Below are 19,815 nucleotides of genomic sequence, written 5' to 3'. Positions count from 1 at the left end.
AATCTAAACACACATTTCTGCATGGCTTGCTGAGTCACAGTTATGTTCAAAATCAAAGGAATGAATAGAGCAATTTAAAATGTGATGCTTCAATGAAGAAATACAAGTAGTCACACATGTCAGTGTTAAAGAGCATTTCTAAGTGTTGGAATCTACACAACAGGCACAGATCCATGAGATGAATTGAGGGGTTGGAAACCTGGTGAGGGAGGCATACCCAATTCCTTGTCTTTGGGCAGAATACCCCAACCAAGCACTGGGGAAGAGGCCTATGTGATGGCCATACAAGGAGTTTTTTCTTTGGGGCAAGCAAGGGCAAGAGTTGGCTGTTTCCCTCAAAGGTACACAAGGAAGGGCTAAGAACTCATCCATTTTGTCCAGTGAGCACCTGAATCAAAGCAGAGAAGACAGAAGCATTCCTAATAGCTACTGCACTTCTTATGCCAACATCCAGACATTTAACTCCTTCCAGTACTGCCTGTAGTCTGCAGGAAGTATTTTTAGGATTTAAACACAGCAAATCAGATCACAGACATTATTGCACTGAGGCATCCTAGTGATTGTTCTTTATCCCTGCATCACACCACCTACTAAACCCTAGTTTTGATCTTTTTCAACCCAGGCTACATAGGAGAATCCTCTCCAACTTCACTGGAAACTAAAACCTAAAAAAGTCAAATGAGAAGAGCTTTCTAACTTTAAAAAAATTGTTTTTTTCCTCCAATTAGTTCTTTTGACAATTTCTGTCCTTTGGAACTTGACAAGATTTGAAGAAGAAAGTGATAGATAATGTCAGAATCCCATTTATTGATGTGGTCAAGAAATATGGTCACCGGTATGAAATTATTCAAGCTAGAATTGTAATTACTGCCCCTTGAGAGCTATTATTAAAAATTATTTTAAAACACAAAGGAACATAAGCGAAAAATTGAAGTCCAAAGTTCTTCTTTTGCATCACCATTAAGTAACAAAGCAGATAACTAATAGCACACTATATGCACAATTCTAAACCCTCCCCATTTTACTGTGTGCAGTAAAGATTTGTTCTTTCCAACCAAATGAGATATATTACCTTGAAAAAATTAATTAATTCTATAGGACATCTTTCCACAGTTTGATCACTTCCCCTAAATCACCACTTTGTCTTTACTCAATGGTCCATGACATGTTATCAAACACTATCCGGGAAAAAATGACTCAAGGGCGGAGAAAGGAAATCACGAGTAAAGGTACAACAGTTAAAAGGAAGTTATTTGACTTATGTATCATCACAGATAATACTGTTGCTTAACATGCAAATGTTCAAGTAATTTTCCATTATAATGAAAGGTCAATTTTTGAAGTGACTTTTATTCTCAAACAATGAAAAGATGTTGGAATAGGAAGGCATGCTGTCACTCTGCAGGCCTTAGAATGCAGGCTGAAAAACACTGGTCTATATTCCTCTGTGGCAGATCCATGGCTGAGGAAGGCCATGTGCATGGAGATGACATGATACCCCCTCACAGAACCTTCAGCACATTGTCCTCCACTGCAGAGTATGAGGGAAAAAGCTGAGCTTCAGATATCACATCACCAAACTGCACATCCAGCCGAGCTCAGTGACAAACAACTGCACAAAACCAACATAAGCCCAAACACCTGCCCGCCATCAGTGCTCATCACAGTGCTACAGCCCTGCAGGACATACAAATAACCCAAGCATTTTAATCCCTCCCCATCTTGAGCTGTGACTCTTTCAACAGTTCCCTAATCCTCATATTAATGTGATATGTGACAATAGAAGAACGAGACACGAAGTTTAAATCTAGATCAGAGCAGCTATTCATTGTGACATAGCCCTTAATGAACCTAAATAGCAGAACCAAAGCGTAACATGAGCTATATAACACTCTAGATTGGAGTCCTCATCCTACAGGAATCTTTACTCTTCAGAATAGTAAAACAAGGCCTTTGACCCCTTTTTGTCTGATGCCTAACCCTGACTGCAGCCTTAACCTAGGATTTCAGAACACGCCCTTCACACAGAAGAGCTCGAAAACTCTAACGCTGCACTCTTCTAATTCCACTGTAGACCCATGAGCCTTCTAGACCCTAACAGCAACACAACCTGCAATTCCTCCATCCCCAAGTAAATTTCCTACACAAACAGGATTGGCACACCTGTGCAAAATACGGTGCTAAATATATCCCATATCATATATAGTGACTATAGCAGCACTGCAATTAATCGGAAGTTGTCAGAGTCTGTTAAGAATAGTTCGTTTGGCTTCTGGTTTGGGTTGATTTTTTGCTTATTTTTAAAAAATATTAAAAGCTAAGTTTATAGTGGAATCAGAGGCATATTGAGCTGGGATGAATGGTGATACACAAGGAAACATTGGACTATAGACAGCTAGCTTTTACTTCAGGATATTTCTTTGGTGAGGCCACTGATGGAACATCTAGGTGAGAAGAAAGCTAGCACAAGGCAGGAGATCTTCTGAATGTTGATATGAAAGACTACAAAAGCTATTTACAGTAGGCTGGTCCACACAACAAAAAAGTGAGATTTTGTTGATGATTGTGGCACTTGGGGTTTTTTGGCCCTTTTCTGGGTTTTGCTTTTGGCCTAGCTAGTGAGTCACATTTCCCTAACTGCCAATGTAGCTGTTTAGCACATGGAAAGCAAACCTCACTTTCTTTGACAGTCAGACCTTAAGACATCTACTCTCAAACTCTGCAAGTTCTGATGTAGCCAATAAGGGTTTCTCCTTGCCTGCCAGTGCTAAACTTCAATACAGTGGTAAGATCCTGTCAGTATCAGTCAGTCAGTAACAACAGCTTCCAAAGCTGAACTCTGCCTGCCTTTAACCCAAGATGCTCCATTTTGTGCACTGCAGTTCCTAAACTTGGCCAGGGCATGCAGTGCAAAGCACATTCAGCAGGATCCAGCCTTCAGAGGACAATTCATATCAACATTTACACCGTGCACTTCTTACTGCAACAAAAGATGTATAATATTGTAAAGTAGCATGAGGCCTTCTGTCTAAAAACATCCTCATTTGGTATTTGCCAGAGATTGTATAACAAAAAAAATCTGTTGACATTAGGATTGGGAAAGGTCCAAATAAAAGCTTCAGGACTGGACCACCTCTCATCCTACATCAGATTTCTGTTCAGTGACACAAATGTGATATTCAGTGATATCAGACAATGATATCACAGTGGGGCAAATGATAGGATATCTGTGAGCACCTTGATTCTCCTACCAGTGATCTCATTATTTCAGTCTTTTACTCCTCCTAATGTAACATCAGTCAACAATTTACTCCCAAAGCATTATGGACCTAATCCAATTCCTCCTGACAGTACTGGAGCAAGAACAGATCCACAACACACACACAGATGAGCCAGATAACACCAGAAATTCAACATCACACCACTGAACACCTACTATCTCACCAGACGAGAAATCTCCCCACTGTTAGAAGAACTGGACCCACTGGAAGCCCAAAATGGTTAGAGGACTGAGTTCTGGGCCCCAGTGAAGCACAAATTCTCAGACAATGAACATAGGGCAACCCTTAAAAGTTCTACTTCCTACAAGAACTGCTGTCTGCTTCAAATATATCCCATACTTCTGATAGATGGGGATAGTTTTTTTCCCACAGCTGGGAATGCTTTACTTGGATGTGTTTATCTTTCCTCAATCTCTGACTCACAGATATCTCAATTTATTTTAGTTTTCTCCACTATCAGAAACTAAGATGGTTTCTGTAACCAACTGTACCATAACCAGGTACACTGTCTACGACTCTAGTAGATTTATGGAAAGCTCTCTTCACTAAGAAACTAATCCACAATTTACCAAAAATGTCTTATTTTGGGAGTTAACTTCATGAAAAGCAACTTGGACTCATTTGTTACACAGCAGTAGAATGACTGTCTTAAGAATTGCTATTTATCTCAGCCTGGAAGTGATAAAAGAAAGGATACCTTTCCATTTTGCAGAACTCCTTGGTGGAGCAGGGATAGCAACAGAATAGCTACTTAGACATATATGCTATAATCAAGTTCTCAGAGTGTGTGTGTACTTTGTCAAGATCAGCTAACTGAAATTAAGATGAGAATTTTCCCTGAAACACACGAGCCCACACACCAAAATTATTCCCCTTAAGGGCAGGTGAGGACTTCTGAAGCTTCATTTGGAAACACTAAAAAAATGACATGACATCCTCAGCCAAATGGTTATGTTAGTTCATTATCATCATTACTAAAGAAAATACTCCCTAACATATTCCAAGCTATGATTTGCACGCTCTTCCCTGCCCTGATCTAAGGATGCACAAAAAGGTATCCCAGCTGGACTTACCAAGACTGGCTGATGACACAAGCCATAATTTGTCAAGATTCCAGCTTCTGAACATGACGAGCTTGTGCTGAATCCTAGAAATTGTCCAATATAAAACATATTTCAAACAGAAAGCCTTTGGGAGTAGCCAAGTAGAATACTTGAGGGGAAAAAAATAACCATTACAGAAGCTTTAGAGGATTTATAATTCTGTTTTGTTTGCAACTGTACTGCAACAAGTAGCCTTGCCCATAAATAGAAACCAGGTGGATTTCTTTTTTTACATTTACTTTAATTTCTTTATTTGGGACTTGTGGGAATTATGGTAACCAAGCAACACCACAAACCTGGAAAGCCCTAGTTAAGACAATTGCTGATACCCTGATGAGGCAGGATGTGTTCAGTGCCTAGAGGAGCTATGGGATCTCCATTTCTGTACACTCTAGGGGCCACAAGACTCTAAAAAGAGTGAGGAAAATATTCTGTACAATCTGTGGACTCTCCATGCCTCAGTGTGAAAACTGCCTCCCTCTGAAATGAATTTTGCTGCCACTTGGGAGTCCACTGTGAATTTTACTTGCCACTTTTGCAGGGTCAGTCTGCCAGGAGAGCTTCCTCTTACCAAGGCTTGGGAACTCAAAAATACTGGGTCTCAGACTACCAAGAAATTAAAAATACCATCCCATGGATTTATTAGAAATATCACTGTGGATCCATGTAAATTTGAGTATTCATTTACATAGAACACAACCTTATAACTAAATGTTGATGATAAAAAGTGTAACTAAATTGAAAAAAAAAAAAACCTGCAATGTTATTTTCTGGTCAGAAAAGCACACCAGAAGAATCAAGCCTTTTACAGCTTCTGCAACGAACAACAGCTAAAGTAACTCATTTTCCATGCAAGTGCAATCAGCACTATTTTCAAACTGGCACATCCTCCATGTAATCAGTCTTCAGCCTCCCAAAGAAGGAGAGAAGCTTCTGAAGGAAGCAATACTTCTTGCTTTGCACACTAGCAAAATCAGCTGTGCCCTCACTCTGTTGAATGGTTTTTATTCAGCATTTTATAAAACAATTTTTCAAACTGCTCCAAAACAAAAGTAGACTCTTTCTTAATAGCAAAGTCAATCTATATATTTTTGTACAAACATTTCAAGACATAACCATATGCTGAGAAAGAAAAGTATGCAAATGATGTTTTTTAAAAAAGTTTAAATTATTTGCCTATTCAAAAAAGCAGTGGCAGAGAAAATATGTCTGAGTGCATATGCTTTAAAGTGAATGAGGGGTTATTTTAGGAGAGAAAGGGTGACTACTGCACACAACCAATGTATGGTGGATCCATCAAGGCTGTGGATATTGTTTATGCTGCAATTCAGCAGACAGCACCTCAGTCTCAGAGGTAAGACAGTGAGATCAGTACCAAAAGCAAGACAGCCCAGCTATAGCAGATGTGTGCCTAAGACACACAGTATGCAGGTTTTGGGAGGGCATTAAAAAGCTCAATCCTGTGGAACAGGTTTCAACTTTTCCTCATACGGACATCCAGCTGAGACTGGGTTTTATTGTGTAGCATCCAATATCAAAGGTTCCAATAAATAAGTATTGAAATCACCAAAAAGCCCCAAGAGACTACATCTAAAGATGTCCTGTGAAAGTTACACTGGGACACAGACATAAGGGGGCTTCAGGGAACTTGGTCTACTGCCACAATTGCTGGGCTTCTGAAAAAATATCACACCATGACTGTGAAAAGTAGAACTGTTTGTCAACACAACATCACGTGCCGAGTGTGCCTTTGTAACGGGGTAAGTGGGTGAGGTTCAAAGAACAGGAGTTCCTGGGAATCTCTACAAGGAGATAGCCCAGCAGAGGGATGTACACTCTGCATCACCCACTGGAGGACGTACTGCATCCTGCTCAGAAAGAAAGCACAATGCCAGGGCCCAGCATGGCAGCAGCAATGGATCCTCAAGTCCAATTCCACTTCACTTCATTGTCCTGGCCTTGGTGTGTGGATAGGAGGAGGGTTAAGAACTCCCAGACTGCCATCACCTAAGCAGCTTCACATTTCTTCCTGACAGTCCTACAAGAGCTGAACACAACCACAAAGAATATTTGTACAGCACAGAGGCTAGACATAGTCCTTCTTATATAAAACTCCAATCCTTCTCCACCTAGAATGGAGAAATACTCTTGTGCATTCAGATTCTAAGAGTGGGATCATAATGAACAAAAATGCAGGATGAAATCAATTTACAAACGTAAATATAACTCTAGCCTCTTTTGAAGCTTTAATAGGAAGGAGAAGCAAAATTACCCAGGGGATCTTGGTCAGACTCAGCCATGAGTGCAAATGAGATCTCATTCCCATGTGGTATTTCACATCACAAAGGAAAACACAGAGCTCTCACAGCCTTGAGACAGAAGGTTTCCATGAAACAGTAATTTGGTCGTCAAAGCAGCCTTTTCATGGGAATGACATACAAATAACAAAATAACACCCAAAGCTTTTAAGCAAGTTTCTCATGCTGGAACTTAGACTGTTTCCTGATGATTTAAATTATTTCAGCCTGGGCTTCAGCTGAAATGCCTGTGTCAGTATTTTAGTCATGGAGGAACATGGGTAAAATAAAGCACAAACACAGTGTGGTTTTCTATTCTGCTAGGAAGTTTGGATAAAAGCAAGTAGGTGCTGGTGCAAATCTGGAATCCCTTCAGGGAACTCAGATAAACCCTTTGTTAAAGCAAATGGGAGTTTGCCTCAGTTTATTGGCGTAGCATCTTCTATATGGATCATTTACTCTGAATTCATGTCTGCATTTACTTTCCTAGGAACAAACATGCATTTACTGCTGACACTGAGACTCAGCAACTGATCTATGACTGGGCACCTCCGCTCCAAGTGCCTTTGAGATACCAAGAGTAAAGTTTATTCCAGTAATAACTACTTGCCCACAGGACATGGTCTGAATATTTCACGGTCCACTAAAAAAATAACATCCCATTTAATGACAGAAAGTTGCATGAAAAACATTACAAGCAGGCCATGTGGCCAAGCTACTATCTCTAGCCCAACCTCTGCTTTGCAAAGCTAAAACATACAGAAGGCTGCTGAATTATCAGCCTTCTGTATGTTTTAGCTTTGCAAAGTTATAGTACATTGATGTTATTTATTTTTCCATTTTATTTCCCAAGATACTTGCCACTTCTGTAGAAGAGGGGAGTGGCACACAGTAACTACAACCTATCTTTCTTGTTTCCAAGATTTCCTGGCTTCCACAGATGGACCTGCAAGGTGGGGGCTCTGCTCAACATCACCCATAACTCTGGTCCTCAGTATGAACAACTGAAGCTTTCACATGTAAGCAAATCCCTCAACATCCATAGCTGCAGATTTCAAACACACTGCCTGACCACCTCATGTTCACCAATATATTAAATACTAAAATTTTCTCAGCCACCCTAGGATATAAGTACATTTCTTCTAGTGAATTACCAAAGTCAGTGACCTTGAAAAGCCAGACAAGCAACTCCTGGATTATGTTCAGGAATACAGCACACTGTAAAAGCTGAGGATTAAAAGGAGAATTATCAAATTTCAAAATAAGAGTGAGATGATTATATTTTTTCACAGAGTCACAGATTTGGTAAGGTTGGATGGGACAGCAGTAGCTTATCTGGACCAATATCTCTGCTCAGGCAGGGTCATCCCAGAGCCCACTGCATAGGATTGCATCCACACAGTTCCTGAATATCTCCAGGTATATTAAATACCTCTCTGGGAAACCTGTTCCAGTGCACAGTCACTCCTACAGTTAAGAAGCTCTTCCTTACATTAAGGTGGAACTTTCTGTGGTTGTTTTTTGGAGGTAGGGGGTGTTTAACTGTAATGCATGAACAGATACCTTTCTAGCTTTGTATTAACACAGACAGGTAATGATTTATGGCCTGTTTCTTAAGGAGTCCATCTGCTGTATTTTCAATTTCAATTAACAGCAGATTCCTTCCCAAAGCTCTGCGATCAGTACTGGAAACTGAAAATGTCCAAAAATGTAGCACATAAGAGTCCCTGAGGTCCCGTCCAGAAAAAATCCCAAACGAGCAAAAGGCAAAGCCTTTTATGGAATCTGGTACCAAATTTGTTTAAAGACAAAATCCAACAAAACCAGCACACTCAGCAGCAGCCCTTGCAAAGCAGCCCCGCTGCCAGCTGGCGGCAGCTCCAGCGGTCCCCATGCTGGCCAGAGGCCTGGAGAAGGAACGCAGCTCTGCAGGAGCCTCGCTCCCATACACTGGGGAAGCACCCTCACCACAGTCCAACCTTACAGACTGACATCTCAAAATCAGTTGTCCTTGCACAGGTCTTTTGGCACTGCAGAAAAACAGCCCTTGCTATCACATGTCTGACCATTTCCCTCTATTGAACCACTTCTGCAGAGCTGGGCTCTGACTACACAGCAGCTCAGTGAGGATGCACAGCCTGGTAGGTCAAGTTCAGCCCAGATTATATACACTATAAACTATACCATAGTACAAAATGTCTGTTTTTTGTCATCAGTAACAGTAATCCTGAGGTTTTTCTTCTTTAATTCACAGAAATCTCTAATATGAGGCTAAACAGCTCTCTAGATGGAAGAAGATATTATTAACTTAAAATAGTGAACAGTAGTTTGAAAGTGTGCTATTCAGCTTAACTAATGAGTTTACATTGCTGCATTCTTTTAATATGAGGCAACAATGCTAATGACTAACCCTTTTGCAGTTTTATAGACCTTGCAACTACAAGATGATTCCTCTTTCATTTAAGAAGTCCCTTGTTACAGCTTAGGAAATCATGTTTTGCTTTTTAGCAATTCACACTAAAATACTTTACAAGGCACCATCACTCATTTACAGGCTGATGTTTAGAGGACCTGACTGTACACAACTGCAATAATAACTTCCTGCATTCAGCAGCTCTGGAAATTCAACACTGGGACAGCAATCAAAAATTTCTAACATTTCCTCATCTGTAAGGTAATGCACAAAATAATCATTGTTGTATACTTGGGTTAAATTCAGAGAGGGGAATCAAGTGCTAAAATGCCAATATGTCAACCTCATCCCAGAAGCAAAAAACCCCCATCATTCTTTGTCAAGAGGTCACAGAACGGGCTGGGTTGGGCTGGAAGGGGCCACAGTGGGTCATCTGCTCCAACCTCCCTTTTCAAGCAGGGCCATCCTAGAGCACACTGCACAGGATTAGGTCTGGATGGTTCTTGAATATCTCCAGTGAAAGAGACTCCGCACCCTCTATGGGCAATCTGTTCCACTGCTCAGTCACCACATAGTAAAGAAGTTCTTCCTCATGTTCAGGTGGGACTTCCCATGAATCATTTTCTGCCCATTGCCTCCTGTCCTATTGCTTGGCACCATCAAGAAGAGCCTGTTCCATCCTCTTAGGACTCTCCCTTTAGATATTTATACACATTGATGAGGTTCCCTTTCAGTCATCGTCATTGCAATCCTTATTGTACTCATAGCAGTGCAATGGATGAATTTACATACGTGACCATCCCATGCCGGGTTATGCAAGAGCAGAGTGACTTCCCAGACTGCCAAATCATGGAATCACAGAATGGTTTGGGTTGGAAGGGACCTTAAAGGCCATATAGTTCCAACCCCCAAGCCACAGGAGTAACAACGTAAATCACTACATCAGGTTGCCCAGAGCCTCACCCGAACTGGCCTTGAACACCTCCAGGGATGGTATCCACACCCAAACAGCTTTCCTTGCTCAGAACTTCCTTAGTTTTGTAGGCTTACTCACTCTCTTTACTACAAAATAAAGTACATAATTTCTAATTATAGAGTACCCTTCATCCTGAAACACCCTGTGGACTCTGAACCCTCTCACAGAACAGTCAGAAGTTTCAGGACTGAGCACTCAGTGGAACTGCTGCAGCCTGCTCCGTGGCTGGCTCTCGTGTTATATTATTGGCTAAGGATGTAGAACCAAACTCCTACTCACATCAAAGTGCTGCAAAACTGCCAATACATGTAGAGGGGTCTGACAGGACCTCAGTTTGAAACATCTCTTTCCCAGAAACTCAGCTACAGAGGATGTAGACTGCACCCGTTTCAGACATGAAGGGCTCGTGTCTTTTACAACAGGAAAAATTTGTGAGGCTACCAGCCATGCTGTGATGCAGACCCAATAGCACAAAATTTGGATCATCTTGTTTCAAAAAGCCCAATCTTCCTCCCCACCAGGGTTTCCTCCAACTACCACCTTCTGACCTCTTCACAAGTCTACAGGCACTTTACTTACATGGCAGCTGCCCCAGTTCATCTGTATTTGCCTCACACTTCTTCAGGGCACCTCTTGCCCCACCTGCACTAGAGCTCTCTGCACCTGACAGCACACATCTGACCCTGTGACTTCCTTCTCCTGCTCTTTCCTTACATTTCAGACTTGGCTGCCTTTCTGCTGGCCAGCTGGATTATCCAGTCCTTTTTGGCTTCCACTGTGTTTGTATACAGCATAATTTGGTTACTGAAGAGGAAGAAACCCTCAAGAACTTTAATGAGAAGTAGGTTTCCTTCTTTCATCCTAGTAACAAAGTGCATGCAGCTCATGGGAGACCTCAGCAGCTGTGGGAACAGATGATAAAGCCTGTCTGCACCTTAGAGCTGTGCAGCCTTTCTCCACACCATCCCTCACTCCAACAAACCCAGCGCAAGGACAACAAGCTCCAATTCTAACACCAAAGCACAATGGCATGACAGCGCCTGAACAAACTAGCCAATTCAAAACAATTTCTAGCCAAAATGAAGTTATTAATGTAAAACAGAAACAGAGAAAAGACACCACTTCGTTCAGACCTTGTACTAAAGATCACTAAAATTATACACAGGCTAGTATCACTGCATAAGACAGTTATTCCCTCAGCAACACAGAAAGGAGAAGTCCCAGAGTGATGACATTTTGGGGCTTGTAGGTTTTCCACTGCTACCATAAACCACAGCTTCTGAACTCATCCCAACTGAGAAGTGCCACCACACCCAAACTGCATGTGCAATGGTTTTACTGCATTTAATTTCACATAGAGAACCATAGACAGCACTGTAATTTAGATACTAAAAGGGAATAACTTCAGTGTAGTGCAGAAGAGGAAGCCACAAACTGGATGTGTGTAGGACACTGCTGGTTTTATGTATTACTAAGTAATGTAGTCTGAAACACCCATTTGAGTACATGCTTGAGCTTCAAGTCATCCAGAGCCCAAATACTCTTTGGTGGCAGCTGTACCTAACCAATAAGAAAGTCTGAAGTCACTATGAACTACTCTCCTGCAGTGATGAAAGCCAAGTGCCACAGTAGCATTCAGGCAAACACTCCAGCACTGAACCTTCAGGGCAAGTACTGCACATATTTTTAAGAAAATTAGCAGGATCCTGAAGGGCTATGATGATTTGGAAATGTCTCACCAACAATATCTTTTGGTGGTGTTCCAGGTAAGACTCAGTCAAACATCATAAATTCTTGCACATATTTTACACAAGGTTGGGCCAACAAACATCAGTTGACCTACCCCAAACGTAAGGTGTTTATTTTGAAATGCTGCCAGGCAGGTTGACTTCACCAGCACACAAAGATAACTCCATAAGACTGAGCTGTCAACACAACAGTGGCAGCAGCTCCTTGAATGCCAACTCAAAACACACCCACAACCTTCAAAGAGAGTCACCATCCAAGAAATCATACTTGCATTTCGCTTGACTATGCACAGCACAAACAGATAACATTGCTCAACTCCACCCAGGACATAAAACAGCATCAACCCTCTCAGAAACACAGTTCATGGCAACACCAGGCTTAAGTTAGCAATTAAAAAAAAAATAAAATAAAATAGAACAGACCTTCAATCAAAGAAAATCAAATAAAACTGCACCAGTTCACACAGGCCAAAATCTGTCCCAAACTCTGACTAGCAGCACACTGGTATTCACAAACAGGTGAGGCTTCTTTGCCATTTGAACTCTTACCTTTCCAACACTTGGGAGATTAGATTCATCATTAATTTAAATACTGGACACAGTACACTGCCATAGGCATTTTTTTCAGCCAGCAAACCACTTGAGAGAGTACTGAAAGGCCTATTATGAAGGCCAATCGCTATCCTTTTCTTGAATGACCACATGAAAATCAGTGACTGTTCCACAATGGTTTGAAAGGGCCTTTTGTCTAAAGGAAAGGACAAGGAGTCACAAAGTATTGCAGATTCATTTGTAACTCATGGTTTTGAAGAAACTGCAGAGCTTCAGTTAAAAGCAAACCAAGAAAAGAACAAGCTTTGAAAATGTTATGCCACAATCCTTTCCTACTATGTACATGCAGAGCATAATTTTGGTCTCTTTTGTATTATAAAAAGATTGGCTGGCATTCTATATTATTGTTGTTTTACAAGAGAAACTTAAAACACTTGCAGAGTTTTGACTTTATTCCCAAATCCTAATTAGGGTCTGCAGCACTATTGTATAAACAGAAAATCATCAGGAGCTTTTTCTGGTACATCTAGTAAAAGTGTAATTTTACTGGGATAATAAGTGAAACCATTGTCACTGTTGCTTAATAACCACTTTAGTAATTGAGCAAATTTGGCATTGCCCATGAAGTATAAGATGGCCAATTCAAGAAAAAGACTTCTTTTATACTGAGAAACCAGCATTAGACTCTAATTTTGAAGTCTTTTTCTGAAGTCCCTCACAAAAAAAGTTAACTACATCTGCCGACAACTTCGCAGAAGAAAAAAAAAGTTTTACTTCTCTGCCTACCCCAATGACGCTTCAGTTCCCAGACTGTACACACAAAGGTGCACACATTCAAAATGGGACTTGCACACACGACTTCATTACAGTTTCTAAACAAGCTTCACATGCAGAAACTTTCAGCAGGAATGACAAAGGAAGCTAATAACCTGAAACACATTTCTTCTAACCCATACCCAGAACTAGGGACTTACTGCACTTCCACTGGAAAACAAGAGTTACAGCTGACAGACTTGCCCTCTTCCCTGTATGTTCCACCCACATACCATGAAACTAAACAGTCAAAAAGTGTCAGTTTTCACTCCCCAGCTCCTTGCCATATCCCAAAATTTATATTCCCTGTGCTCCCACAATGGCACCGAAGGCAAACAATGTATTTTGCACACACCATTGGTGAAGGTGCCAGTTACATTTAGCTCTTCTGACCACCTTATCAAATTACATCAGGCAAGGAGCTGGTCCTTGGCATGTTACAAGACTGCACAAAGGCCAAATTTTTGCTTTAGGAAGCAGCCACAATGCCACTCCCATATACACATGGGAAGTAAAAGTCCTGCCATGACAAATATATCCCCAAGGTAACTACACCCCCTCAACTCATGCTCCCCAAAACAAGAGTGTACCATTCTGAGGACTGTAAAGATACTCTTGCCAATGCAAAGTAGAAGCTAAACAATGCCACACATCTTGAGGCTCAAGGTGCTCAGAAACCCAAAGGGCATAGAAGTGTGACGTGCACAGCCCCTTGCTAATCTCAGTGAAGTTCAGTATCCAAATTCTTTGATTTAATAATGATATGGAGCACTACTTTCAAACAAGTTATAACAGGAGAAGGTGTCCAGTCTAAAATAAAGGTACTTCACTACTGTTTCTTCTTATGCTAGAAGAAGAAAACTGTGAGAAAGCTGGTGACATATCTGAGGAAGGCAGGCAGGAGGAACAGAAAAACAGAAGCGTTACAACAGGGCAGAAAAACACAGAGTAGAGAGCAGCACCAGACAGGAGCCATATTTCTCAAGAGCAACATGGACAATAAAATCCTTGATAATAGCTACAAATCAACTACAATTAACTGTTATTTTTCTTCCCTAGATCTTCGTGCAAAGTCTCGCTGCCCTTTGGTGTTCTGCTCCAAGTCATTACACAGCTTTACTTTTATCTCCAGTGCACAGTGAAAAGTGGAGTTTGACCTTTCCTTTAGATTTGTAAAGCACCACAGCAGATTGTTTTGAGAACTTGACTGAGGTGGGTTTTTTCCTATTCTGCATGACTAATGTTGCTAACAGCATCTAAAGACATCTAAGAACTGGCCTCTGAAAACACGCCAGGAAACACAGTCCCTTAGAAGGACAACAGAGGCCATGTGTGTGGGTAAAAAAGTGCACAAACGTAACAGTTTGTGAGAATTAATGCAAAATACAGGCTGTCTATAACTGCTGACAAGCACAGGTTCGGTACTTCTATGATTGCTAGAGAAAAACTTGAAGAAAATACAAAACACATTGTAGCCACTGGAAACTTTCTACTTTCTCTGAAAAACAGGCCTGAATCAATTTCAGTTCCAGACAAGCATTTCCTTAAAATTTGGGAAACAGCAGGAAGGTGTCCTGACACAGCCTCATTTCCGTTTCTTTGAACAAGAAGGACTAGATAAGAATAACCAGTCTACATTCAGAACCAACCCTCTCCCAACACAGAAAGATGCTTGTGTTCAGGTTGTAGGCTCATTACTGTATGTCAGACAAAACAATAATTCGCAAGCACATTTCTTCTGCCTGGGCATAAGGACTGTGGAAACAGACCCTTCACTTAAGGATAACCCTCAGGACATTTTGAAGGGTACTTAGTTTAATTAATCTTAATCATAGCACTTTTTTATGCAGTAAATTTCCCTTACCTCCTTACACAGTTATACAGCACCTGACACAGTACAAGCCTTATCTTGATTAGTGTCTCGTTACATTTAACAGATCCTGCTGCTCTCAAAGGGCCAAACTCCTTCCACTTCCCTAGCACAATTAGAAGGAGAACACTCACAGCCCAGCACCAGTGTTCGGCTCCAGCAGTTTGTGATAGCGCCTCACTAAATTCATCAACCTGTTCTGACCTGGAAATCATTCTGCATTTGCACGGTTTGTCTGCATTCACAGAAACAATTGTGGCAAGGGCACGGTGTCCTGCTCACAGCAGCTTGAAGACTCTAGTTAGTGGCATTCAACAGGTTGCCATCCGGGATTTATTTCATGGACAGTGCAAATACATTCCTAGTTAACCTGACATTCTACCTGCAGCAGCCTCTTCCACTTTCTGTGTACGAAGTTTTTAGTTTACCTTCTTGAATCACCATGTTTTGGAAAATATAACTGCATGAAGAGCTTAAAGAAACAGAAGGAAAATGCCTCTTGCATACACTGGTAATTCAAATTTAAAGATTAACAAAAAAAAATTCCCACAGAAGATCATTAGTTGCCTTGAAGCACATTTTCAAGCTGAAATCAACCAAATCAATCCAGTGGAATGTGACCTGGAATGAAACAGATGGATTTTCTGTGGTGCCTCTTAGTTTTCCTAAAGAAAACAAATCTGGTAGTACAAGCGATCCACATCTCCAAGTGATGAGGCTGAGGGTGGGGAAGGAGCTTACACTATTAATTTACAGCTCAACAAAGGAGGCATTGCATTCTGATAGAGAATAAGAGTACTGCCAGCTGCCACTGCTTATCAACGAATTCCGTACCTACTAATTTTTTTATCATAGTAAAAAAGACAACAAAGACTTAAAGAAACCCAACAAACCCTAAACCAAACACAAAATCAGTTACAAAAAAAAACCCCTATCATCTCGGCGGTCTTTTACCATGGCAGAGATAAAAAAGAACGCCAAATGGGTGGATTCACGCTGAAACGGGAGCTGAGGCACAGCAAGCTCCGTGCCTACCTTGCGGTGTGGCAGCGCCGGCAGCAGCGTTCCCAGCCCTGCCGAGCCCCCGGCGGCGGTTCGGGACCGACCGCTCCGCCGGCTCAGCGCGCCGGGCACGGGCGGCCACGCTCGGCGACAGCCGGCTCCCCGGGCGCGCAGTTAATCATTTATGGCCGAGCCTGTTACCGAATAGCCTTGAAGAGCCCAGCCCAGCCCAGCCCCGCTTCGGCTCAGGAGGCGCCGATGGCTGACGGAGCGGCGGCCGAGGGGGAGCGGCGACAAGCGGCTCCCGGGCGCTGGCGGAGCGGGTCCCGGCGCACGCCAGGCGGGGTCCGGGGAACGGGGCCGGCCTGGCTGCGGTCCCCGTGCCGCCAGGAGGGGCCCACCCGCAGCCGGGGCTCGGCGCCGGGATCCGAGGCGACAGAGCAACGGGTGGGGCACCGCGGCAGCGGCACCCCTCCCTCCCCGGTACCCCTCGGCACGAAACTCCCGGCGGCCCGGGGCCCCCGGCTCCCCCCGCGCAGGTGCTGCTGAGGGGAGGCGACGGCGGCGCCTTACCTGGTGCGGTCGCGGCGGAGGCCGAGGAGGGGCTGGGGCCGGTGGCGGCCGTGGCACCGCCGCCCTCCCGCGGACACGCCTCGCGCCCCGCCCCGCGCGCCAGCACCGCCCCCGGCCCGCCCCGGGCTGGGCTCGGCTCCGGGCGCCGCCGGGCGGGAGCGGCGGGACGGGCCCGGGGCGAGGCCGCCCGAGGCGTCGCCGAGGCGTCTTGGGCGCTCTGCGAGCCGGGCCGGGGGAGCTGCGAGCGGCGGAGAGGGGCCCAGGCGTTGGGCACATGATTTACGTGTACCCCGCTTGCCACGCACAAATAAAACACCCACGGCGCGCAAGGACAGCGGTGGGCCTCGTGTAAGGAACTAGTCACGAACTTCTCCATAAGTGAAAGTAAACAGGCGACGTCGGTCACGGGCAGCAGATGAATTTCAGCCTCGGGAAGAGATGACCGGGGGGGGGGGGGGGGGGGGGATCCCTCTTCATTAATGTGTGTAAATATTTAAAGGAGGAGGGGGGTGTGTGCTATGAGGATGGATCAGGCTCTTCTTGGTGATGCTGAGCGCAAGAGGCACCGAGTAGAAACTGAGGCATAGAAGTTCCACCTGAACGTGAGAAAGAACAACTTTGCTGTACAGTGACCATGCATAGGAACCAACTGCCCAGAGGCTGTAGAATTTCTCTCTCAGGAGATACTCAAGAACTATCTGAACACAATTCTCTGCCTTATGCTCTGGGATAGCCCTGCTTGAGCAGGGAGGTTGGCCCAGATGACCCACGGTGATCTCTTCCAACCTTACCCATTCTGTGATGCTTTAAATCTCTATGAATACTCATGTAAAACAATGAGAATATATAAATTTATCACAAGTTTTCCAGTAATCAGTGTTTTAAAATACCACATAAAAGGTGCAAATAAAATACAGTCAGGATTATTAACACAAAGATTAACAAGCAATAAATAACTATCCACTTAAATTTAAACACTAGAATGCACAGGTACAACCATACACTTGGAACAAAAGACCAACCAACCAACAAGCACCCCAAATTCCATAAATAACTACAAACCAGATTTACTATCAGCATTAGTGTCTTACACTGTCATAAGCATTTCCCCTAACCCAAATACATATCAGTTCTCATTTTTGTCAGCAATGATCGCCACAAGTACTGGAAAATCATGGTGTTCCCTCTCAGAATGCTTGCATACCTCTTTTCCAGCTAACTCAAATGGGACCTGCTTGGTCACACCACACCTCTATTTGATTCCCTCCCCTCAGCCAGGAAATGAACTTTCACCCTCACAGGTTGGAGGCAACACTCGAGCCTTACTGTTTTCAACCAAGGACTCTGAAACTGCTGCACTGAAAATCATTCAAGGTACAATTTATAATGAGAATGTTTCCAACCCACCCTGCAAACCAGGCAGAGCTGGCAGCGTTTCCTTCTGGCAGGGAACCTCTGCAGTGGGACAGTGCAAGGCTCACTGTGACCACAGTGCCCCAGGAAACCACTGGGCGCTTTCTACTCTGCTCAGGCACGGTGCCTTCATGGAGTGAGGATCTGCCAAATGCACTTGTCCACCTGCTGCAGAAAGCTGGGCATGAATTACATCGTCAATGGTATGGGTGAGGCCACAGGTTGAGAATTATGTCTGCAATTGGAATCGTGTTTTTAAAACGATTCAGATCTTCGGTAAATGCTTGTTTATTTTAAACAACGTAACTTGGAATGTCCAGGCTTGTATTTGTGTAGGGAAAGTGTTCTTTACAGTAATGCCAACATGTGCCTGCACCCTGAGCTGTATGAATTTTGCCTGGGAGTTTTGGAAATGATTCTGAAATTCAGGAGAATGGTAGATTATATTCATAAAACAAGGGTGCCACTGACCTTTCAGCACAAGAGAATAGATGCGAATCAGGGACCTGAGATTCATCTAAAAGAAAACAGTAGCAACACACAGGAAAGGCTCTAAAGGCTTTACAAATTATATTTGGATGAGGGAGAGCAGGGAGAAAGAGAATGTGGGAAAAAGAAGAATGAAAAAGGATCCTGCTGTTTAGCTCATACATAAACTGTATGTGTCTAGCCAAAGGTCACTCCTTTTATTTTCTCATTAATTTCAATGACGGTAAATGGTATATGAAGAACAATCTAAAAATAAGAACAGCCAGAAATAGCTTAGGGTTTTTGTGTGACAGCGTGGCAGGAAGAAAAACCTGAACTGAAACTTCATTCCAGATCTTTACTTCTGGCTTTTGAAAAAGTAGTGACTTAAAGTTAATTATTTAAGATGAACTGTAAATCTATTTAGAGAAGTTAAACAAAAGTTAAGTGGTCTACTTTTTAATGTGTTTTCCAACAAAGTTATATACTCTGTGTACACTGAAATTAATTCCTAAGGGGTTTTTTGTCATCTACTACTCTTGTGAGAAATGGTATATATGGACAATTTTGAGGGGGAGTTTTCTGGATTCTAAACACAAATGGGAAAAAAAACCCTCTAAGTACTGGGCAGCTGTAAACAAATAGTGGAGGAATAACAGCTTTGGGAAGCTTTCAGGTGCATGCAAAAGCTGACACAAGGAAATTGCCATCCACAGCAACTGAAAGTAGAGGCTGAAATAGGAACATAAAAGGGATAATGTATGTTTTGCTGTGGGGGTCACAAATGGCCGCCTCAAACAAATCTTCAGGCAACAGGAGCTCTTCATACAGAGACTGATGCAACATCTGCCAACCTTTTTCTTCTAGGGAATAATGGGTCAATATCTAGAAGGTGATCTACAGACAAGATGACACAGATTCTTCAGCAGCATTGAAAAGATTTTAGCATTACTCCACCAGCTTTTTAATTTTTTGCAGCAAATGTGCAAAATCTGCATTGACTTGCAGCATATTTGACTGTATGCTGAGAGCTTACATTTGCAAAAAGAGGACACCAGCTGCCCAGAGTTTAATTCTCATCTTCTGTTTATGCCAAATAGCAGTATGAACCATGTGGTTAACACATGTTGTAGTGGTTCACTTTCTGTGTAGAGGTTAGTAATTGATAAAGGTAAAATGATAAGCAACAACAATTAAGCATCCCAGCTAGAAGATTTGGGCTATATTAGAAGTGAGATGACCCGCTCAAAGCACCAACTTTGGATTTTGCATTAAATCCTTAGGTCATTTTATTTCCTGTACAACC

The 19,815-nt window shown here is 42.8% G+C and overlaps 1 protein-coding gene across 4 annotated transcripts in view; it reads right to left on the bottom strand.

Moving 5' to 3' along the window:
* The window catches only part of SPATS2L (spermatogenesis associated serine rich 2 like), a 138,260-nt gene that overhangs the window by 59,502 nt on the left and 58,943 nt on the right, over positions 1-19,815 (bottom strand). Inside the window, exon 1 of one of the 4 annotated variants that reach the window (XM_071434591.1) lies at positions 16,629-16,779. The exons of 1 other annotated variant lie outside the window; for it this stretch is intronic. The gene's annotated coding sequence lies outside the window, so the exon portion shown is untranslated. Of the gene's footprint in view, positions 1-16,088; positions 16,235-16,628; positions 16,780-19,815 lie in introns of those variants that run through there. 2 more of the 4 variants (XM_071434594.1, XM_071434592.1) reach the window with 2 other exon arrangements.

The sequence above is a fragment of the Agelaius tricolor genome, unplaced genomic scaffold, assembly GCF_023055355.1.
Source record: "Agelaius tricolor isolate 1412-34295 unplaced genomic scaffold, bAgeTri1.0.p SCAF_10, whole genome shotgun sequence".
Lineage (NCBI taxonomy): Eukaryota > Metazoa > Chordata > Aves > Passeriformes > Icteridae > Agelaius > Agelaius tricolor.
The sequence above is the reverse complement of the archived record's forward strand: the minus strand, read 5'-3'. Positions and strand labels throughout refer to the sequence as shown.